Source organism: Macaca mulatta, chromosome 4, assembly GCF_049350105.2.
Source record: "Macaca mulatta isolate MMU2019108-1 chromosome 4, T2T-MMU8v2.0, whole genome shotgun sequence".
Taxonomy (NCBI): domain Eukaryota; kingdom Metazoa; phylum Chordata; class Mammalia; order Primates; family Cercopithecidae; genus Macaca; species Macaca mulatta.
In genome coordinates this window covers 101,288,420-101,315,827 of record NC_133409.1, presented here as the reverse complement: position 1 = coordinate 101,315,827, position 27,408 = coordinate 101,288,420, and positions in this window count along the sequence as shown.

The window sequence follows — 27,408 nt, the reverse complement described above, 5'->3', positions numbered from 1 at the left end:
TAAAAAGAGTAACAAATAAAAAATAAATTTCTATGTCTTTTAAATTTACCTTTTCCAGTTCTCCTTATTTCTTCACATAGATTCAAATTATTCTTCAGGGGTCTTTTCATTTCAGACTGAAGGACTTTCTTGAGCATTTCTGGTACAGCAGTTCTGCTAGCAACACATTTTGTCCATATTTGTTTATCTGAGTATGTATTAGTTTTCCCTTTATTTTCAAGGTTTCATTTGTTGGATGGAGAAGTCTTATTTGCCAGCATTTTAAATGTTTTATCCCAGTGTTCTCTGGCCTTTATAGTTTCTGATTAAATGTTAGTTATTCATTTTATTGAGGATTACTTGTACTTGATGAGTTGTTCTTGTCCTGCTTTCAAGAGTCTTTCTTTGTCTTTCTTTCTAGAGATTGATTATGATGTGTCTAAGTTTGAATGTCTTTGAGATTATCCTACTTGGAGTTGCTTAACTTTGTGGATACATAGATAAATGATTTTCAGCATATTTGGTATTGTTTTTGGCTACTATTTCTTTAAATACTGTTTTTTCCTTTCTCACCTCTCCTTCTGGGACTCCCGTTATGCATATATTGGTATGCTTGGTGATGTGACACAAGTTTCTGAGGCACTGGAATTTTTTTTCACTTTTTTTTCATTTCATTTCCAAGACCATATAACCTTAATTGAGCTGTCTTCATGCTCATTGATTTTCTTCTTCTGCCAACTCATATCTGTTGTTCTCTACTGAATTTTTCATTTGAGTTTTTGTACTTTTCAACTCTACAACTTCTAATTAGTTCTTTTTAAGAATTTCTATCTCCTTATTTATATTGTGTCTTTGGTATAACAATGCTTTTAATCTTTCATTTTATTCTTTAGACATGATTTTCTTTGGTTCTTTGAGCATATCTAAAATAGATGATTTGAAATCTTTGTCTGGTAAGTCCAAAATCTGGACTTCCTCAAGAGCTATTTTTCCTGGATGGTGAATTATATCAGGGTTCTCCAAAGAAACAAACACATAGAATAGGGGATACGTGTGTGTGTGTATGTGTGTGTGTGTGTGTGTGTGTGTACACAGTATACATGCAATTGCAATTGCTACCTTTTAAAATTTACACCAAACTCACTTTCCCTATGCTACTTTGTGTGCTAGGTTATGTTCCCTTATTTTTTCACTTTTTCACTTATCTTTCACCTTGGTTCCTACTCTAAGGATAAGACCAAACCTATTAGCCTTCTCAAGGCCTCAGCTCGGAATTGATAATCATCGCATTAAGGAAGTTACTGGTCATTCCTATTTTTACCTCACTCACCTCTTTGACTACCCTGAGCTACAACAATACTGGCCATCCTGACTCATGATTCATACTGCCTACACCCTCTCTATATATTTACTTATTCCTAACTTTTGGATACCTATAGGTTCTCCTAGTTCACTGGGAGAAGCTTTCACTCTCCCTTAATAATTTTTATCAGAAAATGCAGTCTGATGCCTTTTCAATCACTAGCCCTCTTCAGTATGATATTTTCTCCTTTCCCTTTCCAAAATGTCCTTTTTATTTTGAAATTCTAAGAGGCAAAACATTTGCATTTTCCATGTGGGAACTACTACTCATATTCATATTGTTGCTGCTGTCTTGTTTTGAATTCTTTCAACTTCTCACTGTGCTGTATGTGCAAAACACTTGCATGCCATAAGTTTGTATATACAAACTGAGACCCAGCAACATGTAGGATAAAAATATATCTTGAGAATGAGTTATTTCACATTGTTAGCAAAAAATTCAAACTAGTAATACCTTTTTTTCCCTCTATATCCTTCTCTGAATTTGAAGATGTGTCATATAACACATAACTGAGATAGTGTGGAGGCAGTCTGGGAATGGTAACTGTGGGTTCCTAAAACAACAAAGATGTCATGTAGCACTTTGGGTGAGATAAGGGAAGATTTGGGCTGAGAACAAGATGTAGGCAGAGGATACTAAAGCTCCAACTAATTAGGGAGTTATCACTTGAAAAGTTACATAGCTCTGGGTCACTAAAGTAACAGCTATCTAAGGAAACTTCTGGAAGCCATCTTGCTTTCATTTCACAATCTTCTGATGACAGAATAAACAGTATGATTGGTAGCACATTCCTTAAAGTATCCCTGCCCTTTCCACTTCAGTGGCAGAATGAAAAAAATCATGAAAAAAACAAATGTTTTAGGGAAACAAAAGCATTCCAATAAGTTGAAATGCCTATGCCTTTTTAGTAGATTTAGGAGAATTAGCTAATATATAAAATTAAACTTCCTGGAAATGGTAAAAGCAAACAGTACCTACTGATCATTAAGGCTCCATCAAATGGTTAAATAGATCTTGGCATCTGTTTGTCTCTGTCAGTATAAGGACTTTTCTAATAATTGTGGGAAATCAGAAATAAGAGCTGCAAAAAGTGAGATACACTTTCATATATTAATGCATCTTTTAATTTCTGAACATATTGTGTAGAACCATAGGATTGGTTAAATTCCATTGTCTCTTTTTATTTAAGATACCTTATGGTCATCTCCATTGTGTAAAGTATTGATGCATGTTTTGAGGACACACACATTGCATTCCTTAAGAAGCTCACAATATAAAATACGTGTATAAAATATGAGCATTTTGGTAACTACACCTAGTATAGAAATTAATATGAAGAAGAGATTACTTGAGGAGTCAGTGTTCCAAAGTTTCACAATGAAGAATGAATTCCTTGAAAAGTTAATATATTTAGAGATGACTGGGGGGCAATAACACAAGTTACAACTGGAGGCTGAGACCCTGCAATAAGTGGGAACAATAAAAGGGCCCAGCTTTTCTGTAGGGGTTTATGTAGGAGAGTGGTGGGAGGAAGCATCAGCTGAAGTCAGGGTGTAGTTACCAATCTGATGGGTGCTACTCTTCACTTGAGGGGCCATAGGCAGCACCGTGACACTACTGCAGTCCAGCATGCCGCTCCCTCAGGACAGATTCTTCATTGCTTCTTAACCTCCCCTCTGTCTCCCAGCTCCTTCGTGTCCCCATTGCCTCTCCTTGCTGGCCTCTTTCGGCATCCTGATTCACCTCTCACAGCCCATTTAATCATTCAAATGGGTATGGTTGAATCCTTTTATATAACTGAAATACTTTTGAAATTTAACTTTCTCTCATTTGAAAAATAAAATGAGACATCTCCCCAAATTATACAACGTGGCAAAATTTTAAAAGATAAAAATGTCAGGGCAAAAACATTTAATAAAACATGGCAAACAAAAGCAAAGAGAAAATAAAGATTGGATTGAAATTACAGATAGTGGGTTTTAAATTGAGCTTGGAACTTCTTGGCAATCAAAGCAGGAGGGGTCTGTAAGATTTACACATCCTAGGACTTTTTAATCTACCTTTAGGCAGTTATTTTGATGTAGACAAAAGTATACTAGAAATAAAATAGCATACAAGCCTAAATTATTATTTCAGCTCTGCCAGTAATTGACTCTTGACATTAGTTATTTAATTTCACTAGGTCTCAGTTTCCTCATATATTAAAAAAAAAAAGTGTTCAGTTCGAATAGCTGACAAAGCCCTTCCCAGATCTAACATTGTATCATACAATTATACAGAGTCCAGCAAACATATTTCTATGAAAATACAAGTTGAATGGAATAAAAAGTGAAATAGAAAATCTCCTAAATGTCTATTTTCTTCAATCTGTAGATAACAAATGTAATAGATAATAAATGTATTGCCCACTTTGCTGTTGAAGAAAATACATTATTCATCCTTTACTACCCATTTGTACATAAGAAGGGCTGTTAGGTTGAACTATATGAAACAAACTGCCATTCCTGTAGCTCAAATGTGGGCAAATATTGGCAATTTCACATGGTTTAACCTAATGAATGTTGTGCTGAATTGAGATAATCAGGAATACTGCCACAGGAGGTGCCGATTTTAAAGTCCTTTATTTGAGACAGTGAATAAGGTATTGGAAATAAAATGGGACAGGGGCTGGCCTGTTGAGGTTCAGACTCTGCTATGGTCTGAATGTTTGTGTTCCCCCTACCCCACCGCCACCTCCCAAATTCATCTGTTGAAATCCTAACCTTCAAGGGTGACAGTATTAGGAGGTGGGGCCTTTAGGGGTGATGAGATCATGAGGGCTATGAGATTAGTGTCCTTATCAAAAATGCCCAAGGAAGCTCAACTGCTCCTTCTGCCATGTAAAGACAGTGAAAAGATGTCATCTATGGGGAAGCGGGTCTTCACTAGACATGGACTCTGCTAGAGCTCTGACCTTGGACTTCTCGGCCTCAAGAAATAAATTTCTGTTGTTTATAAGCCACCCAGTTTGTGATATTTTGCTAAATCAGCCCAAATGAACTAAGACAGGTTGCTAACTATTGTCAAGTGTGGACCTCTGGAGCCAAGCTGCCTGAGTTCGAATCCTAGCTGTGTAAAGTTGAGCAACTTATTTAACATCTCTGCATTACAGTTTTCTCACCTATGAAATTGAAATAGTTATATAATACTACCTTCTTAGTAGAGTAGTTTTAAGGACTGAAATACATGTGAAACACTTAGCACACTTCCTGACAGCAGATAAGTGCTCAGTAAATGTTAGTTATTAGCTACATTAGCTGCTGGATGGGCAACTCAGAAAAGTACACAGAAAAGGTATATGCAATGACCACCATCCTGAGAGATACAGTGGAAACATCTCTCCTTGCTACTTGGTAACCTGTATTACAAATTGATGCAGGAATATTGCTTATTAGCCAGTAGCTTTCAGAATTTTTAAGACTGAGACCCAAAGTCAGAAATACAATTTACACCATGATCTGCTATACACACACATAACTGAAAGAAAATTTCACAAAACAAATCTAATCCTTACTCTGTACTTTGCACTTTGATCAGCTCTTTTCTGTTCTCTTCTCTTTGTACTGCCTTCTAACCACTAAACTGATTTTATGACCTAGTGACGAGTCTCAGCCCAATAGGTCACATTTAGCTTTAAGTAAAAAGAAATGTATTTTGGTTCAATAGAGTTAGGAACAGGCTCACAAGGTAGTGTTCATGAATGAGAGACCACTGTTGAACTTTCCTCCAGCTCTAAAAGAGCCAGTTTTTTGTCTCTTGGTCCCCCTTTCCCAAAATCCATATCCCTGCCACACCAGCTGCAAGGAAAATATTAGTCATGTTTTAGCAAAATTCTAATGTGCATATACAGGCTAATCATTTCACCTTTATCCAGACTTTAATATAAACCCTTCCATCATCAGACGCAGGGTTGAAATGATAGCTTAAATATTTGTGGTTCTTCTACTGGATTTTCAGTGTCCACTTATCATTGGGTTGAAAGTGCAATCAGCCAATGTAGCTTTTCCTGGCATTCTGTCTTGCAACATTTCTACCACACACCAACATGTAAGAGATATTTGTCAGCACACACTACATTTTTCATAGTAGCAATTTTACTTTTAGCTTATGAAGTTCTTCACTGTCTTGCTATTTGGGTAGTACCAAAAAGATACTTTCTTAAAGAACAAAGTGCAGATAGCAGTATGGTAATTTCATCAACAAATCATTATTATTTTGATAGCATGCTTCACCTTCAAGTTCTCCATGAAGATTATCTCCACCTTTCAAAAGGATCATTTCAAAAAATGTGTTAAAAGGAGCACACATACAAGGCATGATGTCAAGAGAGGGGCAGGAGTGGGAAGCCCACTGTGATTCCTGCCTTCAGAATGGAGAAGCAGGATTTTGAGACAAAATCACATTACCACATATCTTACTGTTCTTGGAATTGTCTCACAATATTTTTCTTTTCTTTTCTTTTCTTTTTTTTTTGAGACAGAAATTCTGTCACTCTGTCACCCACGCTACAGTGCGGTAGTATGATCACAGCCAACTGCAGCCTGGACTTCCCAGACTCAAGTGATCGTTCTGCCTCAGCCTTATAAAAGATGCCCAAGGGAGCTCCACTGCCCCTTCTGCCATGTAAGGACACAGTGAAAATATGTCATCTATGGGGAGCCTTCACTAGACCTGGATGCTGCTGGATCTCTGATCTTGGGCTTCTCACCCCCAGAACTGTGAGAAATAAATTCCTGTTGTCTATAAGCCACCCAGTTTGTGACATTTTGTTAGAGCAGCCCAAATGAACTAAGATAAATTCCTAATAATTGTCAAGTGTGGGCCTTTGGAGCCAAGCTGCCTGAGTTCAAGTAGCTAGTACTACAGGTGTGTGCCACCATGCCTGGCTAATTTTTAAAATTTTTAATAGAGACGAGGTCTTGCTATGTTGCCCAGGCTGGTCTCGAACTCTAGTGCTCAAGCTGTCCTCCTCTCTCAGCTTCCTGAAATGCTGGAATTACAGGCATGAGCCACTGCATCCCACCTGTCTCACAATATACTTTTTAATTTTATTTTTCCGTAAGTTATTGGGGTACAGGTGGTATCTGTTTACATGAGTAAGTTTTTTAGTGGAGATTTGAGAGAACCTGGTGCACCCATCACCTAAGCAGTATACACTGCACCATATTTGTTTTATTTTATCTCTTGCTCCCCCACTCTTCCACCAAAGTCCCCAAAGTCCATTGTATCATTCTTATGTCTTGCATACTCATAGCTTAGCTCCCACATATCAGTGAGAACATACGATGTTTGGTTTTCCATTCCTGAGTTACTTCACTTAGAATAATAGCCTGTAATCTTCTCTAAGTCATTGCAAATGCTGTTAATTCATTCCTTTTTATGGCTGAATAGTATTCCATCGTGTGTCTGTGTGTATATATGTGTACACACATATATATACATATACACATATATATATACACACACACACCAGAGTTTCTTTATTCACTCGTTGGTTAATGGAGATTTGGGCTGGTTCCACATTTTTACTATTTTGATTTCTGCTGCTATAAATATGCATGTGCAAGTATCTTTTTTGAATAACGACTTCTTTTCCTCTGGGTAGATACCCAGTACTGAGATTGATGGATCAAATGGTAGTTCTACTTTTAGTTCTTTAAGGAATCTCCACACTGTTTTACATAGTGGCTGCACTAGTGGTGGGAATGTAAACTGTCTCACAATATTCTTAATGTCCAAAGAAAACATTCAGATATTTTTAAACATCCTCAGTTCAGCAAAACATGTTCATTGTTTCAACTTCCAAAAATCATTAATGGTTTCCTTCTATGTGTGAAGCTCTTTTCTAGGCTCAGTGAGGAGTAAAGAAGAGCTCTAAAATATAATCCCAGAGATGAAGGGGACTGAGAAAATAGCAACCAGTGGTTCTGAGCACCGAGTGTATATGCCAGGCATTAAGCATTTCTCATTTGAGTCACATTACAATTTTGAGAAGTAGGTGCTATTATTGTCTCATATGACAGATGAAAACCCTGAAACTTAGAGTTTAAGAGCCAAAGTAAATGAAAGAGCTAGGATTCAAACTCAAGCAAGCTGAGTCCAGAGCTCACTCTTTCCTTCATTTTACAAAAATGTGATCAGAAACTAACGTATGAGTTTGCAGTTCAATGGGCCAAAGAGCCAGTGACAAATACTGCCCACAGCCAGCTGAATAGGCATTTTTTTCTCATTTGAGTATCCATGGATACACAGCAATCTCATACTATTTTCAGAAATACACAAAAAGTGTTCTGCACCAAAGACTTTTAGTGCTATGGAGAGCAATAAATGTGCCCCCTCCTTCTCACACACACACTAACATAGCACTTCTGCTCATTAATATGAGCTGCAGAATAGGTGGGTTTTACAGAGACAATAGCCTAATATACTTTCCAGGTTAGTATAAAAATGTGTTCTCATCCAGAGCTTGCTATGTTTATAATGTCATGTAGGCACCTTGAATATTTTTAGACATTATTACTTCACTTTATTATGTTCAAAATCAAAGAGACTGTCCAGTTTTTCTATTTCTATTTATAGTAGCTCTGCTAGCAAATGTTAAACTTCTTTCCCAGACATATAAATTTGGATTTTTCAAAGAATTCGTGTAGGAAAATACTTGCGCTCTTACTCATGCAGTATGGAAGTATGCCTTGGTGGTGTTTTCTTTTTTTTGAAAGTCAGTATATTACATCAGGAGGCATTAATGTGTATAATACAATGGTCCTGACAGCCTGCTGGTCAATCAGCAGAAGTGGGCACTAGTGGGTACTTAAGGCAATCTATCGAGATTTTTGAGGATGAACTTCTGTTTTCCTGGTTCAAAAAGCACAGGTCTGTCACTGATGAGACACATCTCATGCTAATGAGCCATTAAAACCACAGGATCCACACTATTGCCCACTTCTGCAGCATTTTGCAGATCATGGTCTGGGATAACTTGGTTTAGAATTGTCCAAGGAGCCTGTAAAAATGCAGATTCCTGTGATTTTGCATGACATCTGAGGGCAGCTTTTGGAATTCATGTTTTAAACAAGCATCTCAAGGGACCATATTTTGAGAAATGGTGGTCTCAATATTAGCACTCTGAACTTTAAGAAAATTAGAAGTCACTGTGTCGTCAGTGCATACCTTTTGAAAAATTACAAAAAATTTCATCAGTGTTTTCTAAAGCAATTTATGCAGAATAACAACCAGAAGAGATTATCTGTAATGAACAATTTCCATGGTCAAATAAGTTTGGGAAAGCTCCATCTAATATACTTCCTTTGAGAAATCCTTAATTTGCATATTAAACGCTCTGAGAAATACTGCAGGAAAGAAACCTACTTCCTAAAGAGATTTCACCATAGGAATTTGTTTTTGGAATGAAATTGACTAATTCTCTATGGAACTAGTATTCTCTAGGCCTCATTTGGGAAATTCTGATTGCAAGCCAATGGGAGAGTTTCTAAAGGAGATAAACAAGGTTTAGAGACCCAGGGTCCCAGCTTTAATCCCCAATACTTAGGAATCTTTATAGAAAGGTGAAAAACTCCGTAGCTTAATAATGACACCTCATATCTGTGTGACTTTTGTAATTTTGTAGGCCGTCTTTCACACCTTTTCACTTTAAAAATAAAATCCTAATAAAATCCTGACTAGATTCCTGTGAGCCATACAGATGAAGCTTATTATTATCTCTATATGAATGAATAAACAAACTCTTATTACAAGTGAATAAACAAACCCAGAGAGTTTGCCTAGGTAGGTCATGCATTTCTACATCTTGTGCATTATTCATCACATAATACATCCAAGCTTTAGATGACCCGGAAGCTCAGATTCCAGCAATACCTCAGCTGATGAGATTTTTGCTAAATTTACTAATAATGTATTATCTCTTTTATGGGAATAATGATTATACTCATTGGCCACTGGTAGAAAAAGCTGTGAATTACTTTTCCAAAAGTGTTGATGAATTGACTTAAACTCAGGTACCTTGGTAATATAGTTTGGATATTTGTCCTCACCTAAATCTCTTGTTAAATTGTAATCCCCAACAGTGGAGGTGGCACCTGGTGGGAAGTGAACAGATTGTGGGGAGAATTTCTCAAGAATGGTTTAGCACCATTCCCTTGGTGCTGTTCTCATGATAGTGAGTGAGTTCTTGTGTGATCTGGTCATTAAAAGTGTATGGCACCTCCCTGCCACATTCCTCTTTCTTGCTTCCTCTTTCACCATATGGGGTGCCTGGTCCCCCTTTGCCTTCTGCTGTGATTGTGGGCTTCTTGAGGCCTCCCCAGAAGCTGCTGTCAGAGTTATGTTTCCTGCATAGTCTGCAGAACCATACACCACTTAAACCTCTTTTCTTTAAAAATTACCTAGTCTCTGGTATTTTTTTTATAGCAATGCAAGAATGGCCTATTACACCCTGCTTCATCTGTCCTGCACCCAGTGGGGTCCGGTGGCTTAGTTATTACAGATAGCCATGGCTGGGGGTGAATCTGTAACTGGGGAATTATTTTTATCTACGTAACTTTATTTGACCCTTCACAGAAATGAATTCATAAAATTGTTCCTACACTATGCCTTGATCCTATTAGTTAACATATTCCACTAATATAATCCTTTAGCTAATACAATCTATGACCTTTTAGAGTTGTTATCCTAGTACTTTGGTCTTACTTTAAAGATTTTTTTATGACATTTTTTCCCTACACTTTTCCACATCCTGACTTCTCTAAAGCTCATTCTAACTTATTTTAGTCCCAAGACTCATGGACTTTCCTTCACTAGCATGGCTGCCACAAAAATATTTAGATTAATATCTAAATTATAAAACTAAATGTTTAAATACTTCTGTAACAAACTATTTTAAATAGTGAGCACACATCTGAGTGTACCTCGGAAAGCTTTTTGTCTCTTCAACATCCTTGATAATGTGGCTAAATGTCACATTCCTACATTTAATGTATCTTCCCCTGTCCTGTCTCACCCATCACCTGCCGTTCAATTCTGATGTTTGTGTCAAATTTGAGTTATGACTATAGGTAGGTGTTACTTTCAGGAAGTATTTAACATATATAATAGAACAAATTTCCCCTAAGTTTTAGTGTCTATGCTTTTTTCAACGTCAAAAAATTTACTAAGTTGTACGTAACAACTCCTTTTCGTCTAGGTTAAACTGAGACTTATTTTCTTAGGCTTTTAACCACAAAAATATAGCCCTCTCTAGAAACACTTCATTCCCAACCCTAACTTTGTAATCGGTTTTGTTATAACTGATCCAGAGAAAATAAAAATGCCTCATGTTTGAAGTCTACGCTATTCAAGGGTAAACTATGTCTCACTTTGAGCCATTTTATATGTTCATTATATCTAGAAAAACAATTTGAATAATAAAAGTGCCAAATGTTAACTCAAGCTATAAACATACAATGGCATATTTACATCATACATCAAACTTTTCTAGATTTCTTTTCTTAATGCTTCTCATCCTGCACTAAAATCCTTAACTCATTTGTTTCTTGATTTATGGGATAGATTAATTATTTTTGATTAATCAAAATTAGAACCTTTAATTGGACTCTAGTTGAGTTTGGTTGCATTAAATGAATCTACTGGTGATCAAAAATATATTTTTAAAGGGAGTTTAGGGTAATATATCAACAAATGAAGAGCTATAAACATGATTAATATACACATTAGACTTTCCTTATCACATTTTGCTGGCAGTTTTTATCCGGTCACAGCTGAAATTCCATTGAGTTCTTTCTCCTTTTGTATAAAATACAGATTATGTGGAGACAGCAGTCTGAGCAACTGGAGTTTCATCTTGTCTGCCCATTAATTATTAATGCTGTTTCAGTACATCTTATCTATCACTGCTGAGAGATGAAGGGCTGTATTTTTATAGTCATTTTCTAGTAAGAAAACAGGCTGGATGGTGACTTTGCACTTGGCAATAGGGAAAGGATCAAAAGTACTTCCATTTTTATGAAAACATTAAAAAAGACTGTTCTAACTCACTAATTTTACTCTTTCAATGAAGCGTGGTGTGATTTTTGATGAGTAGACCAAAGCTGAGGAAAGCACATATCTCTTTTTACATCTTTTTCAAAATACCATGATCTCAAAGGATTCAATCAGGGTCACTCTGAATATTGGAGACTATACATGGCACAGGTTGTATTGATACATCCATATGAGTAGAGTTTAGCTTATCTCTCAGTTGCTTGATAATGGATTTAATCTTCCTGTCAGGGTACAATGTTATGATTTAGAGCCTGGGCTATAATGGAAGGCACACCAGACAGGTGACCTTGTGCAAGGGACTTGCTGTGCTAATTGTCAATTCATTCATCTATAGAATGCATGAGGATACTTATTTCATAGGGTGGTAAAAAGGTTAAATAAAACATAGCATTTAAACAGGGTCCAAACAATGATAGTAAGCCCTGACATTTGGGTCCTTTTGTCTGTTTTGTTTACTAAAATCAGTAAAATGTACTACCTTAATTTTCAACAGGAAATAAAATAAAAACAGAAGAAGTTGATTCAAAGAGTGTTTCAACAATTTACACTTAATTTAAGCTGGGGGCTTAGAGGGTGTGAAGTGGACAATAAGTTACATTTTAAACTAGAGTTTTCATCTATTCTAATGAATAATAGAGAAGCAAATCTGACTTATTAAGTAGATAGGATTTGGTATATCAAGACATTTTTCTGTGATTACTTGAGGACCTTAAATAGATGGCCTTAAATTTTTTCCCTTGTTAATTTATCCTTTATTAAATGTATTGAGGAAACACTTATTAATGAATGTGTGGAAAATCTCAGAGCACAGAGCACACACACACACACTGGATTTCTCTGAACATTTACATTTACAATAACAATATTTTCTCAATTACAGTAAGTGTGGCAGAGACCACTAATTGCCCCCAGGATCCATTTGTCTCTTCATCTCTTTAGTTAGAGAAAATCTACCCTCAAAATTAAGTGAGGCTCATGGCCACCCAGCCTTTCCAGGCCCTTTTTATAGCCATATGTGACCAGGTGACTTACTTCTTGCCATTTAAATGGGAACACAAGTGGTGTACATAACTTCTGGTTGTGTCCTTGGAAAGAAAGCTGCTTCCCTCCATTTCTTTTCTCCCTTCCCACAGGCTGGATTTAGGATAGTGACCCTACTTCAACCATATAAACAAAGTTATAATCCGAGGAATTTGCAAACAGAAGGAGCAACACAGAAGGAACGTAGGTCCTTGGATGACACTGAAGACAAGAGGCATTCACCTGCCTACTCCATGGACTGTAATGTGGAAAAAATGACCTATAGTTTTTGAGCCATTCCATTTATGTTTTTGTCTTTATTTTGTTTGCAGCAACTTACCTGAATCCTAACTAACACAGGTAATCGCATCCAACCTAGGGGAAGGGCCCTTGCTGTGAATGACTAATCAATATTTATAGCTTCAAAGACTTGACCTGCTTTAAGGTGCAAATAGCTCTGGTCAATCTTGGTGACCTGCAACAGAAGGCAGTTAATGAGATAAACAAAAGATAATTTTCAAAGAAAATTTTCTTTAGGAGGAAAACGTTATAGCATTATTTATCCTTTATCTTTTATTGGTAGGGGAACAAATAAATGAAGGAAGAAAAACTGAGAGCTGTACAAATAGAAACTGCTTGCCGATGCTGTCCTGGCTTTTGTGGTAAGAATGTCTTTTAGAGACACTGGGACAAAAAGCAATACTAAAAAATCTAATATGTGTGCAATTCTTTGATATCAAAAATCACTGAATGGTTCTTTTCTAAATTTCTAACTCCCTATTTTGCAGACATCTTTTGCCAGCCAGTAGAAACACAGTATTAGTCCACATAGTAGTATTAAAAAAACTTCAAGCTAGGATAAGAACTATGTGTCTTTGAGCTGTCTACACTGAGCCTGGTATGTGACGTGTTATGATAATAATGGTAATGCTAATAGTAGTAATGATATTATAGGAATAACAAAGGAGTCCTTTCATCTCGAAAGCATAGGTCTAACTTACTCTCTGTATCTCAAAAGCTTAACATCATTTTTCTAGTCAGGTAATAGATTGGTTTCGCACCAAGGTAATGGTTCCTCTTAGTTCCCTCTATAATGTGCAGTTGGGAGACACTTGACTCTTCCCCCAGCTGGGAGGATCATGTGAAACTAACTGGCCTGCATTTAGTTTTAGCAGAGAAAAAAAATCTAAATGATGGAACTAATCATTCAAACTGTAAAAAGTACATATGCAGAATTACTAGTGTTTACTTGATTTTCCTGCCAACCATCATTATGATACCTCATAAGAAGTTAAGAAAAGGAATATCATTTGTACTTAGATCATTGGATTCACACTAATGCTTAGTTACCAATTAATGACTTTGTGAAAAATATTCCCAAAAGACAGTATACTTTTCCTATGTAACACCACTGAACAAATCACAGCCATATGTGTCCTTTGGTGTATCTGTGGCCTGAGAATTATTTAAGGGCCGAATTTATATCCTATTCTTTAACTACCAAGTGATCTTCCTTCCCTGATTAAACAGATACTCTGAGCAACAACTCACAAATGATGTTCTTAAATGACACTAAAAGTCTCAGGCAAGATCTGATTGAACTGTTGCTGAATCCTTGCTTACAGAGTTTCTTTATAACATCTGAATTAGTTTCATGGCTGAAACTATAATTGGCCTCTCAGATGTGGTAGTGAGAGATCTGGCTCAGTGACAGAAAGACCAAATTCAGTAAATGAGGGAAAATAACAACCTAGAGAATAATGACTGAAAGAAGAACATTAATACTAAATAATGAAGAAGAATGTAAACAGATAAGAGACTTAGAAAGCCCCAGATCTTTAAAAGGCTGAAAGAGGGAGGGCAAAGATAAAAAATGATAAGACCTGTCAAGAAGAACAAAGTCAATGTGTGTACATTATTCAGTTTAAGGAATTAGAGTCACAAGGTCAAGTGTGGGTAACAGTAAATATGAATGATGAGGAATAAAATAAGTAAAAAGCAAGCTAGTTTCATAAATCAATTCCACAGCAACTTAGCTGGGGGGAGGTGAAAGGAAAATGGAGGATAACCCATTGGAGCCTGTTGAAATGTCAAGATCTATTACCAATTACTAAATATCAATGTGTTCATGCAAAATCCCAGTGTTCAGGGTCATAAAACAGTGCATTCCATGGACCAGTGGGGATTATCTAATTTGCACTTTGAAGTGCACTTAAACAAAACAAGGGAAAACATGGGCATTTGTAGCAAGAGGAAAACATACATTAGAAGGCAAGTAGAATGGAAGAATGTATAAGCCCCCATCTCAGCCTATTATCCCAGGATGGTCTCTGAGCCCACCTTGGAGGGGACCCCATTTCTGCTGCTTTGGCTGTACAATGCCAAGGAAGAAGCTGCTATAAAAGAAAAGCAAAGGGGGAGGTCTGGAATGAAGATTTGGGCAAGAGTCCATACACCAAGGTTAAGGGCCAGAACTCCTGCTCTTTGCGCTCTCCCACTGGGAGCTGTACAGGCAGGAGAAACAGGGATGGGCCCCTTGGGGAAGAAGGGGACACTAGAGTTGGCCACTAACAACAGATTAAAGCCCAATGTAAACAGTGTGCTGGACACATGTGGGTTGTAGAGAGAGTGGTGATGAATAAGCCTGTATCCAGGCAAGGACTTCAAACAGGAGGAGGCTGAGCGATGATGAAAATGATTCACTGCCCTCAGAAATGACTCATGAGAGGAACAGAATGTGAAGAAAACAAAGAAGAAGTGTCCACATTTATCAAAGCACTTGACAAAGGATGGGGGATGCACAATTAGGGAGAGCAAATCATTGGAACAGAGTAAAGACAAGGAGAGAGGCCATAGGCAGTCTGAAAAGAAGAAATCCAGGGATACAAGGACAGCAGTACAACAGAGTGGATTAATCCACTCTCACTGAATTGTGGTCAACACAAATTAATCTTGCAGTCCAGTTGATTTAACACTGAACTGGACTGTAAGGTTCAGGGAATGCTGATTCTGTTTGACTAGCATTGACCTCTACCTATTTTGTGAACATCTCCACTCTCAGGCTCTTTTTCCCTTTAGGTAGGGCTGATCTCCAGCAGGTATGCTCTGATAGAGCCTAACCAAGTATATGCCAATGCCATACCTGACTGGGTAGTGTTTATATAATACTCATTGCTACATACTTTGATTATCATTTCTGCCTTCAAGTATTCAGATAACATTTTGAACCCATTTGAACTAAACCTTTTTAAATGACCTAATTGATACCTGTGTTTTGGACTAACTATTCTAATTTGTTATCTTTTTTTTTATCTCTCTCTTTCTTTCTCTCTCTTTTTTTTTGGTATTGCCCAATCTTTCTAAATCACTCCTTGTACTATGTCTTCCATGTCTCTGAGTGACTAGAGAGAGCAGAGCTTGTAACTGAACATGAAACATGAATAAGGGGGAAAATTCCAAAACAGACATTGGTTGTGTTGTTACTGAGGCTTCAGGATGGGTTTGTTACTGCACTGCATAACCTAGCTTACACTGATGGATACATTCTCTTTAAGCTAACGTTGTATAATGGGTATTATAAGTCTGGACCTACAGCCTTCAGTTTTATTCACAAAGAACTATCCATAGAATTAGCACCATATATGATTCTGTATGCATATTATAGATAAACCCTAGACCAGATAGCAGATTTTCCCCAGTTGTGCATTTAATAATTAAATGAATGTTTGTGGACTAAATGAATAAATGAATGAAAATGACAATAAAATGGTACCAGGAATCTCTGAAATCTAGCAAAATTATTTATAGAATTCTCCCTGCATTTTATAATTGGAAGGGACTCTAAACACAGCTAGTCCAGTCTCCCACAACATCCCTTCCATGGGTGAGTCCAACCTCCCTACATATTTCTAGTATCAAGGAGCTCACCACCTTATAGGATAGCCTTGTTTTGCATATGGTGAGTTCTGACCTTAACACGCATCTGCTTTATTTAACTCCTGCAATCTGTCTCCACTTAAATGGAATCCTCAGACAGAATTAATGAACATTTTGTGTTGAGTTTTATACTCAACTGTGTCGCCAGTTTCCTTTCTCTATTGACCTAGGGTCCCACACTGAGGCATGATTGGTCTCTCTCAGCACTATGGTTCCCCATTAGAACTTCCACTTCTCACTTTCTCCAGCCTTTAGTCAAATACACATTTCTGGAGTTATATTTGAAATGACTGTAATAAGCAATCTGAACACTTTAGCATAGGCTTCTTGGGGAAATGTCTAACCCAGGGAAGTTTTTCCTGATATGGACCTACATACCTTAACAGGTAAGAGAGAAAGATATTCGGGGCCAGATAGACCCTGTTTGGAGCTCTAATCTTACTATGCAGACAGCTCTGTGTTGTACATTCGTATAGAGTTTGTTTCCTTTGTCTTACTTTGTCCTGACCTTTCACTAGGTGGAAGATAAGAGCATTTTACTCCCTTGCTTAGCTCCAAATTCTCAGGCATTTATATTTTGAACATATTTAAATTTCTATCTAGAGCTTTTAAGACTCCCTATTAAATATTAAGACCATAAAACAGAAAATGAGTTTTCTTAATTTTGAGAATTGCACAACTGGTACATCTTAAAACAGTGTATGCACGCATGTCCACGTGTGTGATGGGGGTTGTGTGTCTTCTGTGAGGAACAGTTGTAATGGAGGTTCAGTGGGAAGAGTCTGAGTATTGGAGTCACAAGGCCCAAGGTTTGAACCGTAGCATATGAACCTTTGAGGAAGTCACTACTTTGAGTTTCGATTTCCTCATCTGTACAGTGGGTCTAATGATATCACATTCTAGGATGGTTTTGAAACTCAAATACTCCTGGCACAAGAGGGGCACAAAGTCAATATTTATTTCCTTTTTCTAGCCAAGAGGAACCTTTGTGGGAAAGCTTTCTAATTGTAAATCACTAATTTTCTTTAAGAATAGATCTTCATTGTTCAATTAAGCTGACAAGAAGAGTAAACACATACTTTGCCTGAGATAAGTATGCAATACATATGTAGATCTGGAAAGGGCTTTCTGTCAAAAACCATCTTAAATTAGCATGGTTAAGCCCTTGTGTTGTTAACAAGTAGAATGGCAACCATGCCCGTTCCATGCACTTTGCCACTACACTGCCCTGGTTTGACTCACAAGCATGACTCAACTTTGACTTAGGAGTCTGATTGACTTCTGGAGATAGGTCAGATTCATTTCAGCATCACCCTTGAGACACTTTGCAGCCAACTGAGTTCATTCCATGTGACTCTGAAAACCACTGAAGTCACTGCAGCAGCTGGGATCATCCTTTACCAAGAGATCTGTATTCCAAAGGGCAGTTGTGGATTATCAGGCTGGTTCTATTGTAGACTTATTCCCTTTCCACCTACCTTTACTTATGCTGTTTATCTTACCTCTAAAATACACTTTCATCTTGACTTAACAGCAACAACTTTTTAAAAGCCTGTCTGAGATTTCTTTACCTCATGATAGACGTGGCCATCTTCAAAATTACTCTTCTAGCCTGCAGATCTGTCTGCAGAAATTGGGTTGGGTTTGTGAGTTGATGTTCCATTTATTTGTGTCACTTCCTATTTTTTATTAGTCTTGTTTTCTTAAATACTGTACATTGGATCATCCAGGAGGTAAAGGACCATTTATTTGCTGCTTCTATAAGTTTCCTTGATGTTGAACACTATATATACACACATATACATATATATAATGCATATATGTAGTACATACACATATATATATGCAACATACAATATAAACAATAAGATTAATTTGCTGACTGATTTTTATGGAATTATTTGCCAATTTCTTGTCTTCATTTAAAATTCTACCCAAGATTCCTTCATTTGTTCAATAATTAGTTAATTCATCCATTTGTTTATTCAATAAATAATTGTTATGCCCATTTAGTTCTGAGCAGTGATATATGCCCTTGGGGCAACATAAAGTGATTGCTATAAATTCTTACCTCAAGAGGATACAGTCTTGTTGGGAGAAATGAACAATTGTGATAAGTAATATAAGAACCATGGTGGCATAAAGGGGTTAGTCATTAACGTTTAAAAAGGTCAGAGAAAAAGTCATAAAGAAGGTAGCACTAAGGAAGGGTCCTCATTTATGAATGTAAATTTTTCATACAAGCAATATCAGGGGGTTGCATTTCAGGCAGGGAGAACAAAATATGCAGTAGTAAAGTGTGTTCAACCATGGAGCACAGGAGGCAAGTAACAGTGGTGGGAAATAAGATTAGTGAGGTAGGCGGGCCAGAACCATGAAGAATCCTGGAAGCCACATAAAGCAGCTGGGACTGATTGTTTTGAACAGAAGCACGTTATCAATGGCTTGAGTAAGAGAGACAGGACTTGCTTTCCTCTTACTGGGTCACCTTTTGTTCACTTGCATCATCAGCTGAATTAAACTTGTTGTTCTAATATTAAGTTTGACACTTGTGCACTGGCTGGGCAATGTACCTGTTTTTTTTTTTTTTTTTTTTTTTTTCCAGAGGAAAACTGTCTAATAGCTGGCCTGATGATAGCCTTTCAGGGAAACAGTCAGCATTGGAATAGGAAATTCTGTTTTACATGTTCATTGTTTAAGTCCCTCCACGAGACCCACAAGCTGCAAGAGAGAAAGATCTTGTCTCTTTTGTTTACCCTTGTATCCCAGCATCTAGATCAGTGCTGGCTCACAAAAGAAACTAGTATTTGTTGAGTAAATGAATGAATAATAACAGATTATTAAAAAAGAGATAAAAACTGATAGAACTGCAGGGAGAAATAGATGATTCTACTGTTATAGTTGGAGACTTTAACACCCTCCATTAAAAATGAACAGATCCAGCAGGCAGAAAATCAGTAAGACATAGTTGAACTCAATGGCACCACCAATCAACAAGATATAATTGACAGCCATAGGCTACTTCATCCAACCAAAGCAGATTACATATTCTTCTCAGGCTCACGTGGAACATTCTCCAAGACAGACCACATCCTAAGCTATAAAATACACCTTAACAAATTTAAAAGAATAGAAGTCATACAATGTCAGCTCTCAGACTACAACGGAATTACACTAGAAACCCATAACAGGAAGTAAATTAATGAGTTTAGGAGTAGACCTGAGTCAAGATCAGATCATTTTGCAGAAGTACCTTTTTTTATCAAGCAAGAATTTGGGGTTGTTTGCTGGAAATATCTTTGAATTACAGTTTATCTTGAACAGGTAGCAAATCTGGTTTTGGTACCTTTTCAACACCCTGTTTAATTGCCAAATATAGGGTAGTTGGCAATTTCTCATCTGTCTATAGGCCCTGTCTATGGGGAGTAAAAGAAGTCCCCAAGGAAGTTGACCGTGGTATCTACTTCAACTGTATTTCTTCTTTCCACATCTCCACTGACGGCCAAACTGGTGCTATGAGAGCAATTAAACTTAAGCGGCTGTTTCTGCCTCATTTTTCCCTGACAGAAATATTTTTTCTTTTGTTATTTATTCTTTTGTCCAAATGAACATTTTTAATTTCTTCAGATAATGCAAATAAAGTCACTAGGTCCAAGATTATAAGCCACAGAGGTTTCTCTCAACATAACTACTTTTAGAAGTACTTAAGTAGACTTGATTTCAAAAATTGTAAAGATTGTCAAAAATATTTGAGTCAGATTGTAGTTAGAACTGCTAAACTGCTAATTGAACAGCTCGTCAGGAGTGAGAAGTGGGGGAAACAGAATGAATCCAACTATTAGAACTCTTCATTGCCAGATGTCCCTTTTGTGACATGGAATAACTTTGAGTTACAAGAAGAGAATCTCTGTGAGCCTGGCTGTGGTTGTCCAAAACTTACCTGAATTATTATTCGTTTTGCTTCTTCCTCAGTCTGTCCCATATCCTATCCCACCCCCAGATGCTTGACTTTTCTGACCTCACTCTTCCCTCCCCTGTCTTTGTTTTTTATCTTTTCCCATTGTTGATTAACCTCAACTTCTTAAACATTGTTTATGCCAATTTGGTCCCCAAATATCTATTTAGTCACCCAATGAATATTTACCAATCCAGATTAGTCATTTTTAAAATTTGTCTACAAATTCTGTTCAATATCTGATATAGTGGCACTCTATAAACCTGAAAACAAATTAAACACATAAAACCCCACAAATTCTTTGTATTATTGATTATAAAATTGATATAAATTGATTATATCTGCTGGGCTTTTGACTAGTCTTATAGAGGTGCTGACAGAGGGCCTGGCAGGAACGAGGGAAAAAGGTAATAATCAAAGTCAGCCACATCATCTGAGAGTCCCTGATAGACTGCTCTTTGTTAATCTGGAAGGCAATTAATCTGGATTCCCCATTCTCTTTTCTCTCTGAACCATTTGACTCACCTTACTTTATACACATATTTTAATTCTAAGATTACTTTGTCAAAAGATAGGTACCCATGACTTCCTATTTGATTACTAATCTCTTCTTAGTAATCTTGACGTTAATAAAGACACTCTGAAGATTTTGGAACACTTTCTAGAATACTCTTAGCTTATCTTAATATAAAGCAACCTGTAAAATTGCCAATATATACACCTTGATTTGCCATTTCAAAAGTGAGCAAATGTTTTGCTTCACCACCTGTTGCTGTCAATCAAAGTCACAGTTTTGAAAGAAGCATGATTGGCGTAAAAATGCAGCCCATGACAAGATTTTATCTTTAGAACAAGTTTATCTTTACCCTTCTGCAAGAATTTACAACTGTGTGTTTTTTAGTACCTTATTATAATCAATTAAAGCAACCATTAAATAAAATTTTTCTTTCCATGCCATTATTCTTCCACATTATGGAAAATATGGAGTTTACAAAGAAGAAGAAAGGAGAGTAGGGGAAGGATGAAAAGGAGAAGAAGAGCATGATATGAATTTTTGATAATCCTACCACCTAGGAAACAATTGTTAACATTTGACTCATTACATTTCCGACATTTCCTTTACACATTTTCCCAAGCTCTGCCTCCTCATTAAATCAGATGTTCACTTTCCTGAGTGTCTTTGCATATGGTTTTGTCTTATATTTTTCAGAAGTCCTGAGATTATGTGATGTAGCTCCTCACTTCTTTCTACCCTGAACAGCTATGTATTAATGCAGTGTTTTCATATGCATCACTGCTCAAAGCCCTATAGCAGACTGACCTTCCACCTGTGGCGACAGTCCCATTCCTTGTGCTAGCTTTCCTACCCTTTATCACCAGAGAAAGTGAGTGACAGCACCCTCTTTTTGCATCTTCTACCCCTAAATACTCTAATTTCTCTCTGTATAAAAGCACATCCTCATCCTTAAAACCAAAAACACAAAAACAAAACAAGAAGAAGTACCCTTCAAGCTCATCTTTCAAGTGGCTAATACTTTTAGGTCTTTCCACCACCCCTGCTTCCATACTTCTCAATTACTTCTAGCAATTAGCTTCTACCATCACTCCTCTATGACAAGTATGTGTTCAAAAGATTCCAGTGATCTTTTCTCAATATCTTTTTCCTCCCACATAAGCACCTTTTCAATGCTTTTTCTGCCTTGGGCTTCAAGGTGCCTGTATTCTCTTGACTCTTCAAATTATTTGAACTTTCCTTTTGTTGTCATTTTAGGATTCCTCCACTTATTCCTGCTCTCTGGTTGAATTTGTTTCCAAAAGTATTGCATCTGCTTTATTCTGTCTCTAAAACTTTTTTTTTTTTTTTTTTGGTGAATTATATTCAATTACAATTCTTCTTTTCTCAGAAAGCAATGACCTCTCAAGTCTATTTCTCCAGTTCTTGCCTCTCTTTTAAGTTCCTCTGTAAATCATAGAACATGATACACTTCTGCATGTATAGCAACTAACTTATTGTCAGTTGTCTAGATTTATCCTTCTTGTGAGTTTTTATACTCCTTGTTACATTTACTCTTAGTACTACTAACACTACTATCATTCACTAAGTAATTGATTTATGCTATCAGATGCCTTATAAACATTATTTCAATTATTCCTTACAATGTATATAGTAAAAATTACCTCATTTTATACACAGGAAAACAGAAGTTCAGTTAGTTCAGAAAACTTGTCCAAAATCACAACTAGTAGTAGAGCTGGGATTTCCACATAGCTCTATCTGGGTTTAGAGTCTGGTTCAGTTGTCTATTGCTGCACGACAAGCTACCTCAAAACTTGGTGACTTAAAAAAAATGGTTTGTATGGAACTTCTAGAATGGCAGAATAAAGAGCTTAGAATGATAGTTATAAAAATAATCATTTAAAGCATCTGGAAATTATTCCAAGGGCATATAGCAAATGGAGAAATCTTTATTAAAGAAAATCTACCAAAGCTCAATAGGAATAATGAGAGTTTGTGACATTTGAGCCATGAACTGTTTTCTTACCCCTATCCAGTTCTTTGTTCTCCAAACTCTATCCCAGGGACTCTACTCCAGACAGAAGTTACCAAAAATACAGGGGCTCCCTCTCTGTATCCTCACTTCCAGTTTGAGGTAGGTTTCACTCTGATAAGGGTGAGCTGCTGGTGTTTCTCATATGCCAACCCAGCCCCATATTACAGACACTCTAGTCCAGTCAAATGCAGCCAACAAGATGGACTCTCCTCTCTCCTACCCAGTGATCACTTGTAGGGCAGAAACTCTAGTCCATGTACAGCAAACCAAAAATACTAGGGTCTAAATTGCTTCCCAGCCCAGTTTGCATATAAGATAGAGGTTCCATGCCAAGGAAGGGTGAGCCAAGAAGACAAAGGTCTGCCAGTGGCCACTTGTTCAGTGAGAGTGCCACTCTGGGAAAAGCAGATATTTACCACCAGCTTTAGTGCAATGGTACAGGAGTTCTGCCCAGAGGAAAAGAAAGGCTATAAGGGCAAAGATTCCTACAGTTCTGCCAAAAGGAATGACTTTTATTTGGAACACAGCATGGAGAACTCCACGCCTAAGGGCAATGTCAAAAACAATAGCGATTTTGGTGGTGAGCAAATAAGAGGAGGTTGTTAGTTTCTTGATAAAATCAAAATGTCAGACTACCATAAAATTTAAAGAGAGGACTAGAGAATTTGAGTGACAGTAATGAAGAGCCCTTGTGGGTTCACATTCAAGTATGAGGCTTGAGAAGACTTTGTGCATGTGATAGGGTGCACTCTCACAGGACCAATCCAGCAGGATGTAGTACACATTTTAAAGCATTCCCCAAACCCCACACAGACCCATTCACACAGGGTGGAAGCCTCATGGGTGCAAGGGGCTTAAACATAACTTCTGATTGAACACAGATTGAACAACAAACTACTGTGACGTGGGAGTAACTAATACAAAGTCAGATTTTTTTAAAAAAAATCACAGTAATTTCTGGCACTCTGGAAGAACGTATGTATGCTCATGACTGCACATTCTCAAAAATTCTAAGGAAGGAAAAGTTCAAGCTACTAATTTCTGGCTGAATAGGGAAAAATATATAAACTCCCTGAAATTTAATAGCAGCCTCCAAGCCATACACATATATAGTGGTAAAGGGTAAAATTCTAATTAGTTGAGGGGCGTAAGCATAACCACTTAGTAATAAGTGGCTTATGCCAACTCAGGGACAATCTCTAAGTAGCCAAGATAAAAGATGAAAATAAAAGAAAGAAAAGATCAGGAAAATAATAGGCTGCACAGAATTACTTCAGCTAAGTTATTTAAAAAAATAACCAAAATGACCAAATGAACAATAATGACCCTGGCTGGGGATGGGGAGACTCAGTATCCAGAGTTATATCCAGTTTTCAACAAAAAATTATGAGACATTTAAAGATGTAGTAACGTGTCACCCATACTCAGGGAAAATAAACAACAGGTAATAGAAAGTACTCTCACAGGGCCCTAGATAGTGAACTTAGAAGATGAAGACTTCAAAGCAGCAGTTATAAATATGTTTAAAGAAACAAATAAGATCCTGATTAAAAAACAAAAGGAAAGTATGATGATGTCTCATAAATAGAGAATAGCAATAAAAATGATAGAAATTATAAAAAGAACAAAATGAAAATTCTTGAGTCGAAAAGTAAAATAACCAAAGTGAGTAATTTACTAGTGGGGCCTAACAACAGATTTGAGCTGTCAGAAGAAAGAATCAGCAAACTTAAAGATAAGTCAATAGAGATTATGGAAGCTGAAACTGAGAGAAAAAAATGAATGAAAATAATGAACAGAACTCAGAAAACCGTGGAACAACATTAGGCACACAAACATACATTTAATAGGAGTACCAGTAACAGAGAGAGAGAAAGGGACAGAAACATTATTTAAAGGAATAATGGCTGAAAACTTCCAAAATTTGGTGAAAAACATTGGTCTACACAACCAAGAAGTTAAATGAACTCTCAACAAGTTAAAAGCAAAGAGATCTACACACAGAAAAATCATAACAAAAACGTTTAAAATCAAAGATAAAAATAACATCTTAAAAGTAGCAAGAGAAAACCAATGTTTCATGTCAATGAGAAAAAGAGCTGACTTCTCAATGAAAGCAATTCAGGCCAGAGGAAGTGAAATGACATATTCTAAGCATTGAAAGAAAAAGAATGCCAACTAAACATCTTATATCAAGCAAAATGCCTTTAAAATAGAACAGTGATATAAAAATATTCAAAGATAAACAATACTAAGAGAATTCATTGCTAGCAGACTTCCCTTACAAGAAATACTTACAGATGTTATTCAGGCTAAAAGCAAGTGACACCAGGCAGTAATATACACCTATATGAAAAAACAAAGAGTGCTAATAAAAGTAATTATGTATGTAATTGTGAGAGACAACATAATTGTGTATTTCATGTCCTCTTTTAACTGATTTAAGTCATAATTGCATTGAACAATATGTATATAATTTTTTTGTTGGGCCAGTAACATATAGAAATGTAATATATTTGACAATAACAACACAAAGGAGTCAGGTGGGAGCAAAGCTGTGTTGGAGCAAAGAAATGGTATTAGATGGTAACCCAAATCCACAGAAAGAAAAAAAGAGAACCAGAAAGAGTAAATAAAAGTTAACATAGCAAACTTTCTAAACACATACTTATTCTTTCTGTCACCTACTTTAAAAGGTGTAAGATTATATAAAGTAACAACTATATCAACATATTGCTGAGTTTATAAAATGTAAACATAGTAGGTATAAGAATGCATAGCTTAAAAAGTTGAGGAGGAGGGAAGATAGCTATATGAGAGTAAAGTTTCTATATTTCACTAGACCTAAGGCAGTATAAATCTGAAGCAGACTCTGATGAGCTAAGCTGTATATTGTAAACTGTAGATCAAAATTTAAAACTTTCATGCTTCTAATGAAAACATCTAGAGAGTGAAAAGGTAATCCATGGAATAGAAGAAAATATTTTCAAATTATATTTCTGATAAGAAACTTGTATTCAGACCATATAAAGAACTTTTACAACTCAACAATACAGAAACAAATAACCCAACTGAAAAAATGGGGAAAGTATCTGAATACATAATTCTTCGAAGAAGAGAGAAAAATGGCTAATAAACATTGAATAGATGCTCAACATCAATAACCATTAGAAAAATGCACTTTGAAACCACAATGAGATACTACTTTGTACTCAGTAAGATTACTATAATCAAAAGAACAAGTGAAAAAATTGTTGACAAGGTTATGGAGAAATTAGTACACTCATACATTGATGGAGGGAATATAAAATGGTAAAGCCACTTTAAGAAACTGGCATTTTTTTCAAAATATTAAACATAAAGTTACCATATGATCCAACAATTCCACTCTTGAGTATATACTCAAAATACATTAAAATTTGTCATGCAAAATTTTGTACATGAATGTTCATAGAAGTAATTTTTATAATAGTCGAAAGATGGAAACAATAAAAATGTCCATCAACTAATGAATAGATAAATAAATTGTGGTCTATCTGTAGAATAGAGTATTATTATGCATTAAAATAAAAGAAGTGCTTATAGTTACTTCAACAAAAATGGATCTCAAGAACGTAATATGCCAAGCACTTTGGCTGACACATGTAACACCAGTGCTTTGGGAGGCTGAGGCAGGAAGATCACTTGAGGTCATTAGCTGAGCATGGTGGCACACATATATTGTCCTAGCTACTCAGGAAATTGAGGCAGGATATTTTCTTGATCCCAGGAGTTTGAGGCTTCAGTGAGTTATGATCGCAACACTGCACTCCAACCTGAGTGGCAGAGCAAGACTCTGTCTAAAAAAAAAAAAAAAAAAAGGAAATTCAAACATTATGCCAAGTGATAGAAACCAGTCACAAACAACTAAATGTTACATGATTATTTTAAATTATATGTCCAGAATCTATTCAGAGTATATGTAGGTTAGTGGTTGCCAAGGGCTGGGGGATGGATAAAAATGTGGAGTGAGTGCTAATGTGCATGGAGTTTCTCTTTTGGTAGAATAAAACTGTTTTAAAATTAGATCATGCTGATGGGTACATAACTCTGTGAATTTAATGGTTAACTAAAAACCATTTAATTATATACTTTAGGTGGGCAAATTGTGTGGTATGTGAATTATACCTCAATATTAAATGATTTGTCATTGTATAAGATTCTGTATGTTGGCTGGGTTCAGCTGAGTTTTTCTTCTGTTCCACACAGCATTGACTGCAGTTCTTTATGTAGCTGCAGCCATTTGGGTGCTCAGATTGGACTGGAGCATACAAGATGGTCATATATGTATGACTGACTGAAAGTGGTCCTGGTTGTTGGCCTAGCATCTCAGTTCTCCCTGCTTGACCTCTGTCCTTCCAGTAGCCTAGATCAGCTCCTCACAGAGTAGTGACTGGGTCCCAAAATAGTGACCGTGGAAGCTTCCAGGCAGGTGCCCTTGAACAGGCAGAACATTACTCCTGCTATTT